We start from the raw sequence: 14,198 nt of genomic DNA on the forward strand, positions 1-14,198 counted from the left end.
CTCTTAATATATCATTGGAAAACATTGGTTATTGAATGGTATCTATATGAGAATGTTATTTGAACTAATCACACAAAGTTGAAACCTACATCTTAGTCCATCAAAATGTGGAAATAAACGATTTTATTTATAAGAAAATAATACCACCAAGAAAAGTGAGTATACATTAGAAAGACTGCTGGAATAACATTAGGGTTTTTACTGTCTCTACCTGTTTATGTGATTGAATTTCTTGATAATCAAACTCTCCTCTTGTTATTCTGTTTTTTTTTGTTTTTTGTTTTTTTTTTGGTTCGTCATGGGGCCTGGACTCTGGGCCTAGCACAGTCCCCCAGCTCTTCAGCTCAATGCACTCTACCACTTGAGCCACAGTGCCACTTCGCGCTTTTTCTGCTTATGGGGTGCTGACGAATCAAACCCAGAACCTCATGTAGGCAATGCCAGCACTCTGCCACTGAGCCACCTTTCCAGCCCTCCTCCTGTTATTCTTATTGTTCTAACCCAACGCTGTTTATAACTAGGGATTCAATGTGGAAAATCCATTTTCAATATGTCTAAGTTTTTTTTTCCTTTTCAATCACAACATCGTCATTATCAGGCTACACTGTGGTCATCATTCTCTTCATCAAAATTATTATTAGCATCATAAGTGCTAATCATTGAACGTCGGATATGTGTCTATGATTTTATTATTATTTGTCTTTTGATTAATAATTTTAATCTTACCACTGTGGATGCATCCATATTGAAATTTTGAACAAATAAATAAAAACTTAACCATATCAGGTAGCATGACAATGTGCTTATAACAAATTACAGAATACATTTTTGGAAGCGTTGCAAATTCCTAATCAGTATGAATTTACTTCTTCTCTCCCCCTAACTACAATCAAATATTTAAGAGTTTGGGCAGAACCTTTTCAAGTAATATACTGTAAATATAACTACAATATCATTTCTATATCTGAAATTACCTTGAAAGTAATAAACTCTACTTTCTATTGAAATATTAGTTATTTTATTCTAGGAAACTTTTAGAAAAATATACTGTATATCTTTGAAATGAAAAAGGTCAAAAATTGTAGAATAAAAGTTTTAGAGGGAGTCTGTCTTCTCTCTCTCTCTCTCTCTATATATATATATCTTCTATATATATATATAAATATTATGTGTAGAATAGTACATTTTTAGAGATAATTTGTCCTCAGATATATATACATATATCTAAATTTATGTGTAGAATTATATACATTATAGCGAAACAAGCATCTTAAAATATAATTAAAATAAAAAAAAAATTCTTGAAACCAAGTGCCGATAACTCACCCTTATAATAAGAGCTATTCTGGGCGCTGAGGTCTTAGAATTGTTTTCGAAACTATCCCAGACAGAAAAGTACTTGTTAGATTCTTATCTCCAATTAACCACTAAAAACAACACCCACAACAACAAAATGTATCACATTAATTTCACAAAAGCATGTTTTAACTGCTGTGAACATTTCTTAGAAACATGAATACATACCCCTGGAAAATATTAAGTAAAATAGTATAGAATATTTACGTCTATGTTAAAGACATGACTATTTAGATTGTTTAAGATATTTAGGTAATGATTAGAATTTAAGAATAATGATAGGTAGGTCATATATTGGGACTGTTTTTTATTCTATTTTACAATAGTAATAAAATGATATTTATAATGATTATATAAAATTACTCTTCCTTGGTATTTGAATTATCATAAGTGATAAATATTTTTAAATGATTTCCAAAGCAAAGGAGTATCAATTCTTTTGTAATTTCAAAACAATTAAGAAAATGATTTCAAGGCTGGTTCACTCTAAGTCTATATTTGTTTTCTTGTTCCAGTTTTCATACGTTAGTAGAAATTAAAATTCCAAAAATTTAATGGATATTGGCATTCAGGAACATCTTCACATACACTAATATTGGAGTCCCTTAAGTGGAATTGTTTTATTTCATTTGTTACTTTCACAAATAAATCAAGATGATTGTGTATTTTGTTCTTTTCACTGCTTTTGGCTTTACCTTGAGAACACGTTTTTCCTAGCAAAGTAGAGATAAGCAACTGGATTGAGCAAATAACATATGACTTTCATGAAATGCAGATGCATAGATTTGTGTCTTCTGTCATTTGCTATAAGTTTCTTCCAGAAAAGTTTCTCAATTATTAGAAGTTTTTCCCCTTCCCCTCCACAAATTATACCGACATCAAATACAGTGAAAGCAGGGGTTATACTGTGGGGGAGGGACATAAAAGCAACAAAGAAATGATCTTATAAATTTGTTAGAAACAATCACATGAAAGAAAAAAAATCTGAATACCTATCTTAGGGTTCATTTCCCTAACATCACCTTATCTGACCTTTTCTGCTTGACTCAGACATATACTAGATATTAAAAGTAAGGGAAACCATGGGAAAAAAATAGGGATACAGGTGGACTCATTGCAACAATGAGATGTACAAGTCGTTAAGTTGAAAAATGAACTTTACACTTTGGTGGGGGAGAATAGCGGGGAGGATTGGGTGGGGCGGCGGGGGAGGATGGAATGGGATAGGAAGGGGAAACAAAGGAGGAGGCTACAATGCTTGATAAGAAATGTACTCATTATCTTGCCTATGTAATTGTAACCCCTCTGTACAGGATTTTCACAATAAAAAATAATAAAAAAATACTTAGAATTGATGTATAATTCCTAGGTACTCCAGTTATCACATATACTTTTGGATTGAATTATTTCTGTATAAACTCAAACGGACAAAATACTCTCAAAATAAACAGAAATCATATCTGTGTTTTAAATGCAGTAGTTCACAATGAGTTTTTAGCCAACTCCAAAAACATCTTTTTAGCGATTCTGCATTTTGTGTGAAGAAGTTTAAAAGTAGTTTTTTTTTCCTGACATGCAATTCACTTACAATATATTATCTCCTTTTATTGTATACATTTTAGTGCTTTGGAAGTGAATTTTACCTTCATAGGTTTTCAAAGCCTAATTTTCACAAACTTGCAATTCTTCAAATAGAAATGCTGTAAATTTTAGAACCGACATTAAAATAGATATCAAATTCAGTTACAGAAATTTGCCCAGCATACGTCCTCTATAGTGTGTCTTTTCAAAATTTGTTTTTGGGGATCATTTCCAGGGTCTCACACATACTATTCAAGTTCACTGTCAATTAACTATATTCTCTGTCCAAAAAAGTTTTTTACTTCTGTTAAATACATTCATAGAAGTGTAATGCCTGAATCCTGTACAATTCTCTTTCACCTTTTGAAGGCTTGAAAACTTGTTTGCTAAAATGATTGCAGTATTATACAAATCGATCACTATAAGAAGTATATCAATTTCTCCACAAATGAATTACTATATTTTGTGTCCTCTTTTTATATTATGGTCATAATAGTGATTTTTCTTTTTGTTATTTCTTAGACACTAAAGAGGAGCTTATTTCATATGCTCCTCCTATTGACTATTAATTTACATATGTAATTTAAAGAAATATCCTATTCAGGAAAAAAAATTATATAGAATTAGAAGATATTAAAATACTTGTTTCGGAATCATTGTAGCATTAACATTGTAGCATTAACAAATATGTGCCCTCTATCTGTTGGATATGTTTTCATTTCTGTTATAGTGTCCTTTGAATTATGAAAGGTTAATACTTGATATAATCCAGTTCTTGCTTTTCTTTAGCTACTAATGTTTTCCATGTCAAGTTTTTAGAAACCTTTACTGAGCCAATGTTATGAATTTTTATATTTATATTTTATAGGTTTTTACATCTCACATTTAGGTTGATAATCATTCTTTATAAGGTTTGAGCTGGGCCAGGTGCCGGTGGCTCATGCCTGTATCCTAGCTACTCAGGAGGCTGAGATCTGAGGATCGTGGTTTAAAGCCAGCCAGAGCAGGAAAGTCCATGAGACTCTTATCTCCAATAAACCACTAGAAAACCGGAAGTTTTGCTGTTGCTCAAGCAGTAGAGTGCTCACCTTGAGCTGAAGAGCACATGGACAGTTCCCAAGCGCAGAGTTCAATCCCCATGAGCGACATACAAACAAACAAACAAAGGATTGAGGTAGTAGTCTAAGATCATTCTTTAAATCTAAAGAGGCAATTCTGCCAATACAACCATTTAAGATTCTGTTTTATTTCATAAAGTCATAGCATCCTTTTCAAAAGTCTGTGGTCCATAAAACTAAGAATTTATTTTTGAAAAATCTGTTACCTTCTTCTATGTGTCTGTTCTTATAGTAGAACTATGTTATCTTCACTAAACATGGTAATACGATTCAAAGCTAGTATGAAGGCTCCAGCAACACCATTTTACAACATTGTTCTGACTGACCTGTATTCCTTGAATTTACACACGTGATTGTTGAGCATGTGGACCAATATTCTCCAGAGATATCTAGATGTTGGATAGTCACTCATATTTCACACCTTGTGAAAACACAAACCCCCGATATTATATTTAGAAAAATGTCTTTAGTGATTGCTCAAAGCAAATAAAATTAATTTAGGAATGAGTTAGGTTTAGATAACATTATAGCATAATAAAGCTGAATGATAACGACTTGAGCTGTACTGCAGAACGGGGGGGGGGGGGGAATGGTGGACCACATAGGAGCTGTATGTCATTGGTATTGTTTCAAAAAACAGTAAGACTTCAGAGAAGAGAAGGAGAAAAATAAAGTGTCCTGAATTAAGTTTCTTTTTAATCCACCTGATAGTTTGGACTGAAAGTCAGATAACATGGAAAAAATAAAATAGAAAATAAAGCATTGTATAGAGCTGTTACAATGTAAAAAAGCTGTAATAGGAATATAATTAATTTCCAAAGAAATAAGAGAAAAAATAACAATAACAATTGCTAACGTGGATAGAAGTTGGATCACATGCATGAAAGAAAAAAACCTTAAAATGAATATCTAAGGGTTCATTTTCCTGACATCACATTATCTGACCTTTTCCGCTTGACTCATACATATATTAGATATTGCAAATAAGGAAAACCATAGTCAGTATAACTTGTGGAGGAGATGGGGAAAAACCAGTTGTTTAAGGATACAGGTGGACCTGTTGCAACAATGAGAAGTACAAGTTGTCATGTCCAAAACGAGCTTTACAAAGTCGGTGCGGGGGAGGGGGGAGGGGGGAGAAGGGGGGGAAAGGAGAAGGATTGGGATTAGGGGGGAGGGGGGAGGCTGGGAAGGGAGGTGAAGGGTAAACAAAGGAGGAGGCTGCAATGCTTGGTAAGAAATGTATGCATTATCCTGCCCATGTAATTATAACCCCTCTGTACAGTATGTTCACAAATAAAATAAAATTAAATTAAAAAAAAAAGAAGTTGGATCACATTTTATCATATATAATTTTGAAAAAGCTTACTAGGAATGAAAATTTAAAAGTCATAACTTAAAACACAATTTGTATTATAACTAAACAGTATAGTTCAGTGGTAAAACATTGGCCTAACATATGGGAAGCAATTGTGTGATTTCCTAAGCATTACAAAGTACACAAAAAGCACACACACAAAAAAAAACCACATAAACACACACACACCATATACACACATTTGGAATATTGTTATTATCATATGAAACAGAGGAAATTATCACAAACAGTAAAAGTATTTTAATATATGAAATCATAATATTGCTCATAGTATTTAAAAGTTTAGTAGAAATAAAATAGTCACAAAATACTTGGATTCTTATAGATTAAGTAAATTGAAAATTAAGAAATAAAAGACATGAGAACTTTGCAAACAAGTTTTAAATAATAAACATTTTGAAACATGTATCCTTTTATTTTGACAAAAGATTGTTGTTACTGGTGTTTTAATTCAAGATTTAGAATATGATAACCAGGTGCTCTATATCTTGCTAGGGATGGCTATATCTCTAATCATTTCACTCTGGAAATTTATGATAAGGTCTCATAGTTTCCCATTCTCTCCCGAATTACAAACCCTATTTACACTTCCCACCATAGTTAGAAAATGGAAACCACAAATCACTATGCCCAGTTCAAAGAGATTTTTTTTTAATTTAAGTACAAATATTGCCAAAAAGTGACCATGTAATTAAGGCTTTTTTAATAAAGTATGTGCTTCTTGAAAATAAAGTATTTGTTACCTGGACAAATATGTTTAGAACTATGAGATAATAAATTTATTTAAATTCACGAACCATATAAAATTTAAGAAAATAATTTTTAAATATTCACATGTTAACTATTTTGAAAGCAAAATATATGTCTGAATAATTTACATGTGTTAAAATTATGCAAAACTAAATTAACTAATCCTACAACTCTGAATAAAAGAATTACCCTAAAGAAACAAAAGAAAATAATTAAGCTCAAAATTTGAAATTTAGAAAATAAAATGAAGTGTACTCTTTGGTTGACTTAAGTAACTGTAAGCCTTCTGTATATCAATTTTATAATAAAAAATGCATGAACAAAGACAGCAAATTACCTATTGATCAATGACGACAGGAAAAGCATCAGTAGTTTTTTTTTTAATTTTTATTTATTTTTTATTGTGAAAATACTGTGCAGTTGGGTTACAATTAGATGGCAAGATAATGAGTACATTTCTTAACAAGCATTGTAGCCTCCTCCTTTGTTTCCCCTTCCCATCCTTTCCCAGCCTTCCCCCCTTTTCCCCACACAATCTTCCCCCCCACACACACCAAAGTTTTAAAGTTCATTTTCGACATGACAACTTGTACTTCTCATTGTTTCAATGGTCCACCTGTATCCTTATTTAAATGACTTGTTTTTCCCCTTCCCCTACACAAATTATACCGACATCAAATACAGTGAAAGAAGGGGTTATACTGTGGGGGTGGGGAGGACATACAAAGCAACAAAGAAATAATCTTATAAATGCGTTAGAAACAAATGCTTGAAAGAAAAAAAAAACATTTGAATACATTTCTTAGGGTTCATTTTACCTAACATCAACTTATCTGACTTTTTCTGCTTGTCTCAGACATATAGTAGTTACTGCAAATAAGGGAAACCATGAGACGTATGTTTCTTTGGGCCTAGCTCACTTCGCTTAATATAATTTTTGCCAAATCTTTCCATTTCCTAACAAATGGGGCAATGTCATTCTTTCTGATGGAAGCATAGAATTCTTGGTTTTTTTTTGAGTGTGCAAAAAAATCAATGAAAGAGGTAACAATATTTCTTCCATAATAAATGTACTCATTACCTTATTTATGTAACTGTATCCCTCTGTACATTACCTTTACAATAAAATTAAACTGAAATTAAAAATAAACTAAATAATATACAAATTAAGAATTCATAGAGAGCTAGGAAGGTGGCTCAGTGGTAGAGCTCTTGCCTTACATGCTTGAGGCCCTGGGTTAGATTCCTCAGCATCACATAAACAGAAAAAGTGGTGCTGTGGCTCAAATGGTCGAGTGCTAGCCTTGAACTAGCATTGAGGAACAGCATCCAGGCCCAGAGTTTAGGTCCCAGGACCAGACCCCCCAAAAAAAACAGAATTACTAGAAACCATTGGTTAAAAAATTTTTAAAATACTGCTCTAAGTACCCAAGTAATATTATTTGATGATACTATTAAAATACTTCAACTTCAGCAGAGAAGCCAAATGTTTAAAAACTGTTGCAAAATAAAGTAATAAATCAGAATATATTAATATTAATAATCATAAGATGAATTTATAGTGGTAGTCAAATATGTAAGAAATGAGGCAATTTGCCATTCGTTCGCACTTTATACGTGAGAAAGAATTTTCTAGGTCTTTTTAAATATTTAATAAATTTAATGAGGAAACTATTTTGTTACATCATATGATAATTAGATGAAGCTGATATTAGAGCAAAGAGCAGATTGTACTAAGTTTCTGGATATTAAGGTATATACTTATTTTGGTTGTGGGAAATTGTGTTCAACTTAGGGTCTTGTTTTTGTTGGACTGGTGTCATATCAGTGGTTAATTTTAGGATAGGGGTTCCCTTTCCACAAGAACATGCACCTGATCTGTCGTTTTAGCCTTCCCATTATCAATGGCATAAGAGTTGCACACCAACTTGTCTAGCTTCCTACCTTGGCTGGCCTGGATTCTGCAGTCCTTCCAATCTTAACCTGTAGATAGTGCAGGATGGTGGAAATGATCCAATGCACCCAGCTATAGATTGAGAAGGAAGTCTACTAAACTTTTGGCCTGGGTTTTGTTCTCAAGCCTCCTCAGTAGTTAAGAGTTCAGATGGGAACCCCTGGTGCCAAGCAGTAAGAGTATTTCTTAAGGCAACTAGACATATATATGACAGGCATGTGAACAACTCAGGACAAGAATAAAAGAGCAGTGAAGCATAGAGGACAGGCCCAATTTTAACTAGCTACTTGGAGGATGAATAAGCTTAGCTAGCTTCTCTGGAGGCTGAGATATGAAGACCACTATTCAAAGCCAGTCCAATCATGAAAATACATGCGATTATCTCCAAAAAAACAGGAGTGGAACGATGGTTCAAGTGGTAAACCACTATCCTAGGTCACAGAAGCTTAGAGATGATGAATGAATGAGCACTTGCACATGCATGTGCGTGTATACACGTGCATGTGTACACACACACACACACATATAAGTATTGCAATGTGAAGTTCTTTTTTTACCTTGCTGTACTCTATTTCCCTGTATTAGTTTACAAATTAACAAAATCAGCTAAGCACCTATTTACATAAACTCATCATGTTTCTCTAAAGTCAACTCTCTTTTAGGAAGCATGCTTTTACTTGACCCAAATATAAACTATTCAAGAGTTTGATTCTTCTCCCTCAATTCTATAGAATCAGATGATTGTTTAGCTTCCTCCTAGCAAAATAATTTTGTGAAATCCTGCGTCAAGCAACGCATTTCTTTCACTGGAAGGAAAGCCTCTTACAAACAATTAATAATAGGTTTTTCTTCTCTTTGCTTACATCTGTAGTTTAATTATCTGCATATATTTCATGATCTGCCTGTATATGACAAAGACTGCTGTGAAAATAAAAAGACCCTTCGCAGCATTTATCATTTATATACCATCCATAGATATGAAGGTGTTTAAATATTATTGAAATTGCTTGGGAATAAATCATGTTCATCTTGACTATCGTGAAAAAGAAGAATTGGTTTCTCAGCACTTTAGGTAAGAACTTGATTGAAAGAAACAAAAGGAAAAGTGAGGAACAACTCAACACATACATTGAAATGAAACACAATAAAAAAATAAAAATAACCCAAGAAAACAAATTAATTCAGTACTCATGAACCTGCAGGAAATGCAAAGACTTAAAAAAAAACATCAGCTATGACGAGCTTATGAAAATCCATACTACCTGGGAGTCTACTGTTGTGAGGATAGAGGTTAAAGCCCAGACTGGACAGTAAGATCTGTACACAATGCCATGCACCTGTTATTCTAAATTCCAGGAAGAATAACATAACATGGACTGAACCCAAGGTCATACACAAGTATCTGAAAAATAATAAGGATAATTTAGGGTTGGGGACATGACAAAATGGTAAAAACACCCATTTAGGGGGCATAAGACATTCAATTCAAACTCTAATATTTGGGTATTAAAGTAAAAATCTATGATTTTAAATAATTGGAAAAATTGTAAGATTTGAGTGAGTGGAAAAATGAATGAGAGAATGAACCCATAGTGCAATCCTTTTAACTTAAGTGAAAATGTTTTATGGTACTTCAGAAAAAACAGAGTTACCTTGCAAATGAGCATGGTTGTGCATTTGGGTGATGGAAATACTTTACTTACACATGTTTAAATTAAATAGATGTTTATTTGGGTAGATTGTACTTCTTGAACTAAGAGCCCGGATGATGTCGCTGAGATTTTTCTCTCAAGGCTACCACTCTACTACTTTGAGCCACAGTTCCAATTCTGATTTTCTGATGGTTGTTTGGTGATAAGAGGCTCCTGGACATTCTTGCCCAGTATGGGTTCAAACCATGATCGTCAGATCTCAGCCTCCCGAGTAACCAGGATGCCAGGCATGAGCCGTCGATAGTTTTAATAATTTAGTAAATTGTACAGTTACTGAAGTTATACATTATCATTATAGCCTGTGTAATATATGTGTGTATGTATATATCAATGCATACGGATAGAAATATTTTAACATATTTTTGTATCTACAGTAGATTTATGAAATCATCCATTATAAAATTAAATGGAAACAAAAGTTAATAAGGAGCAAATCAAAGGAAATTATCACATGTTTCTTGTTGTTGAATGGAATGCGAATTGTGAGAATCAGTTTGGGAAAACCGTCTCTACGTTAACAAAATGAATAAGAGCTGTTAATTCCAATCCATCTATTTGCCCATGTTGTGCAACTTCACACATGAGTGTCAAAATCAAACCACACTTTTTGCCTTTGTTTTAAACTCACCTGTTATAATTTATGGGTTAGATGAAGTAATCAAATAAAGATTAAAATAATATGTGAGGCTCTGAATTAGAGCTGAAAATGATTTTAAATATGATAATAGCTAATTAAATTACATATTTTTTACTTTTACTCTGTCATGTCCCTCATTCCCACATTAGGAAAGTATATAGAAGGTTCTCACTTAATTATATGTCCAATTATGTAAAAAATGTATTGAAAGAATATGGGCACTGTGTGGTTTTAGCTTATTGAGACCTGTAGGGGGAAAGGTGTTTCTGAGGACTTGCAATACATTGTGATGAAGATGAAGGGAGGGATATTCTTATTCTGGAAAACTAGCTAGAGGATTGCTCCTATAAAGGTAGTGATGAATTCTTCCAAAGGGTTACAGAAAATCACTTTCACAACCATGTTCACTGCTGCAATATTCACCGTAGCCAAGTTACGGAAACAGCCCAGATGTCCTTTGGTGGAGTGATGGTTGGAGAAAGTGTGGCACATATACACAATTGGATTGCACCCATCCATTTGAAGACTGTTACATTATTTGCAACGAAATGGATAGATCTAAAAATATATTAAGTGAACTAAGTCAGAGCCAGACACACAAAGGACCCATGCTCTGTCTCATATTTGGAAGATAGAAATTTATACAAGTTTACACAAAAATATTAACCAAAGCATGCTATTTGCAGAGGATTATTTCAAAGGTTTAATTTCTTATGAAATTGAAGTTTACTCCAACAAAATGAATACCAGGAAACTATCACTTGGAAGATATGAGGGGAAGTCAAAAGAAAGGAATAAAGAGAGTTATGGAGGAAGAGAGTGAAGGTATAATATTCAATTCAGATAGTATGAAACTAGAAAAAAATTAAAGTGGGGTGAGGTTTGGAAGGGTGTCGAAAAGCTATATAAAGATCCATTATACTTAAAAAACTGATTTGTTTAATGGAAATTCCCTTGTACAAGTATTTAAGATAATAAAAATATAATTAAAAACAATGGAGACATTTGATCTTAAATTCTATTTCCATCTCTTTTAAAAAGTAAAATTATTTGCACTATAATTTGATCAGAGGGATGGATTTTGTGGCTAGCTAGATCATTACACATCTGTCTCTCTCTTCCTCTCTCCCTTTCATGGTTCTCATAGATAATAAGATTGCTCCATAATTATCCTAATTTATTTTGCTTTTATATTTTTGGTTGCATCATTTCACTTTCTCCTCTGCCATTTCCCAATTCATTTACATAGAAAGCATTATTTCCTATTTTCTCATTCCTAGAATAAGCTGCTGATGAAGACAGCACTAGTCCTCATTTTCATTCTGTACCTTTGAATACGGAGGAAAATCTTTCCCCTGCTCTCTACCAATTCCCTTCTCTCCAGTTAGAATAATTTAGTAAAAATGAAAAAAGAGAAAATAAATAATAGTGAAAAAAACAAATGCAGAAAATTCACCGGATTTTTCTGACCATTTCATCCAATGTGAACTATTGGGAAAATACATGGACAGCTCATTCTCACTGGCACTCAAAGTCTCTGGTTAGGCAATTGCTATGAAGTTGAAGAACAAGATGAAAAAGTGAGAAATGGTATCAGTTGCAAGAAAAAAATGGCGAAGGATTCAAGCAAATTTCTTCTTTGTTCTGTTGAAAATAACCGCCTTACTACAGTGCAGAGACGACTTTCCAAAAAGACCACTCATGTGAATACTAGGGATGACGATGAGTATACCCCTCTTCATCGAGAAGCCTACAGTGGACACTTAGACATTGTCCATGAGTTGGTGGCTCAAGGTAGATATTCCTGGAATAATTGTGAATGGCTGGACACCCCTGCACAGTACTTATACATGGAATAATACCACAGTGGCTTCTTTATTTCATCATGATACAGATACAAAGCCCAAACTAAAGGCCTCTTGACCCCCTTGCATCTTGCTGCTGGGAATAGATATAGCAAAGATATGCTGGATCTCCTTCTGGTGAACCATTATTTCAAACCATGTCTGAAGCACAACTTGGAAGAAGCTGCATTTGATATTGCCAAAAGGATAAGTATGTATTACTACCTCTTTGAAGTTTGGAAAGCTGTACAAATTGTTCTCCTAAGTCCTAATGAATCAGTTAAGTTTCTTAAATTTCAAAATTGCCAGTCCATCCTATGTGTCCATACAAAATATTTTCACAATACAAAGCAACAGCAATATCTTACTTTAAAAATTCATGGATTCCATGGTATTCTTCCAAGTGAATTGCCTGACTTTGATGTCAAAATATATTCGAGTTGTGTGTATACATCTATAATGATTTCTATAGAGTTTGTGATTTTTTAAATCATAAATAATTTTAACTTATCTGTTGAAATGAGTAATACAGAAAGTAAAGATATTTCTGGTGCATGTCTGAAAAAAGTATATTTAAAAATATTTAGTATTCTGTTTGTGTAATGTCCATAACCTATTTCATTCTCTCCTAGATATAATCCTTTGAATTCGACATTGTTTTATAATATATAGGTTAATTAATAAATGTGTCCTTTCAGATTGCATTCCATATAGAAACAGTTTAAGATTCCTTTAATTCCTAGGTCCTTAAAGAATTTTATTTCTTTAGGATAAAATGACAATGTTATCTTATTTCAAAAGTTTTATAAAGGTTATGCTATGTAAAGGAATTTGTAAAAAGTGAAGATTGAATGATGTCAAACTAACTTTTATTTCTATGAATTACATGTATTCTTACACTTGTATATTTGTAATCAACTTTTTAATAACTGTTTTTAATTTCTTGCATCAGAAGAATGAAAAATATGCAATACTTCACAAATTTTCATATCATCCTTGTACAAGAGCCATGTAAATCTCTGTATTGTAATTTGGGTAGACGTGCTGCTGAAGCATGTAGTATCCTGGAAATTTAAGTAGTTAATGATGCAATCTTAAGACAGGCATATATCTTTGGTTGCCTATTTGTAAGAAGGAAACCTTATTGTTCCCAAAATTGCAGTTCATCTTATTTCTGTAAAATTCTGTGTATGGTGGAAAAAACTTATATTGTTTGTTCAATTCCTCACATTTGCAATTTTTTCAATGACTATTTTAAGTCTTTTTCATTTGAAATTGGATCATACTTTGCAGCCTTTATATCTAGGTCCAAAGATGATGGATTTTCAAGTACTTATTTATTAACTGATTTAGCTTTGTGGAGATAATGGAGTCAAAGTAAGCCTTGCTTAAAAGCTATTCTAAACTTCTGCAGCTTAAAATCTCGCAAATGAGGTCTTACTGGCACAAATGTCTTCCTGACCCTTTATCCTTGCTCCATGTAGGAACAGACGAACCAGAATCTTACCCTGACAGCATAGATTTTCTTATTGGAGCAAAACTAATCTGTTACAAGGGATCATAAAGAGACAAACAGTTCAGACAGTACTGTTCAGACTAGAAGGTATTTTTTCAAAATATAATTGTTTATTACACACTAACATTTCAAAAGAAGCTAAAGCCAAGAAGGTGAAAAAATTGTTCATATGTATGATTACCTAATGTCTTGGCCTGTCTACCATCCAAGCAGGCAGGAACTTACACCACTGATTTTCTATGACCAAATATATTCCATAGCTCCAAAAGAAGTCCATATGTTTCTCCTCGTTATTAGGCCTTAAATTGGTAATGTTTTAATCACAGTGTTTCTTCTTGCCTCTAGGCTGTAT

General features: G+C 33.0%; 1 pseudogene; it reads right to left on the reverse strand.

Moving 5' to 3' along the window:
• Positions 1–13,289: 13,289 nt before the first annotated feature.
• Positions 13,290–13,386, reverse strand: LOC122128132 (annotated as a pseudogene).
• Positions 13,387–14,198: the final 812 nt, after the last annotated feature.

Source organism: Dipodomys spectabilis, unplaced genomic scaffold (assembly GCF_019054845.1).
Source record: "Dipodomys spectabilis isolate Male_0828 unplaced genomic scaffold, ASM1905484v1 ptg000323l, whole genome shotgun sequence".
NCBI lineage: Eukaryota > Metazoa > Chordata > Mammalia > Rodentia > Heteromyidae > Dipodomys > Dipodomys spectabilis.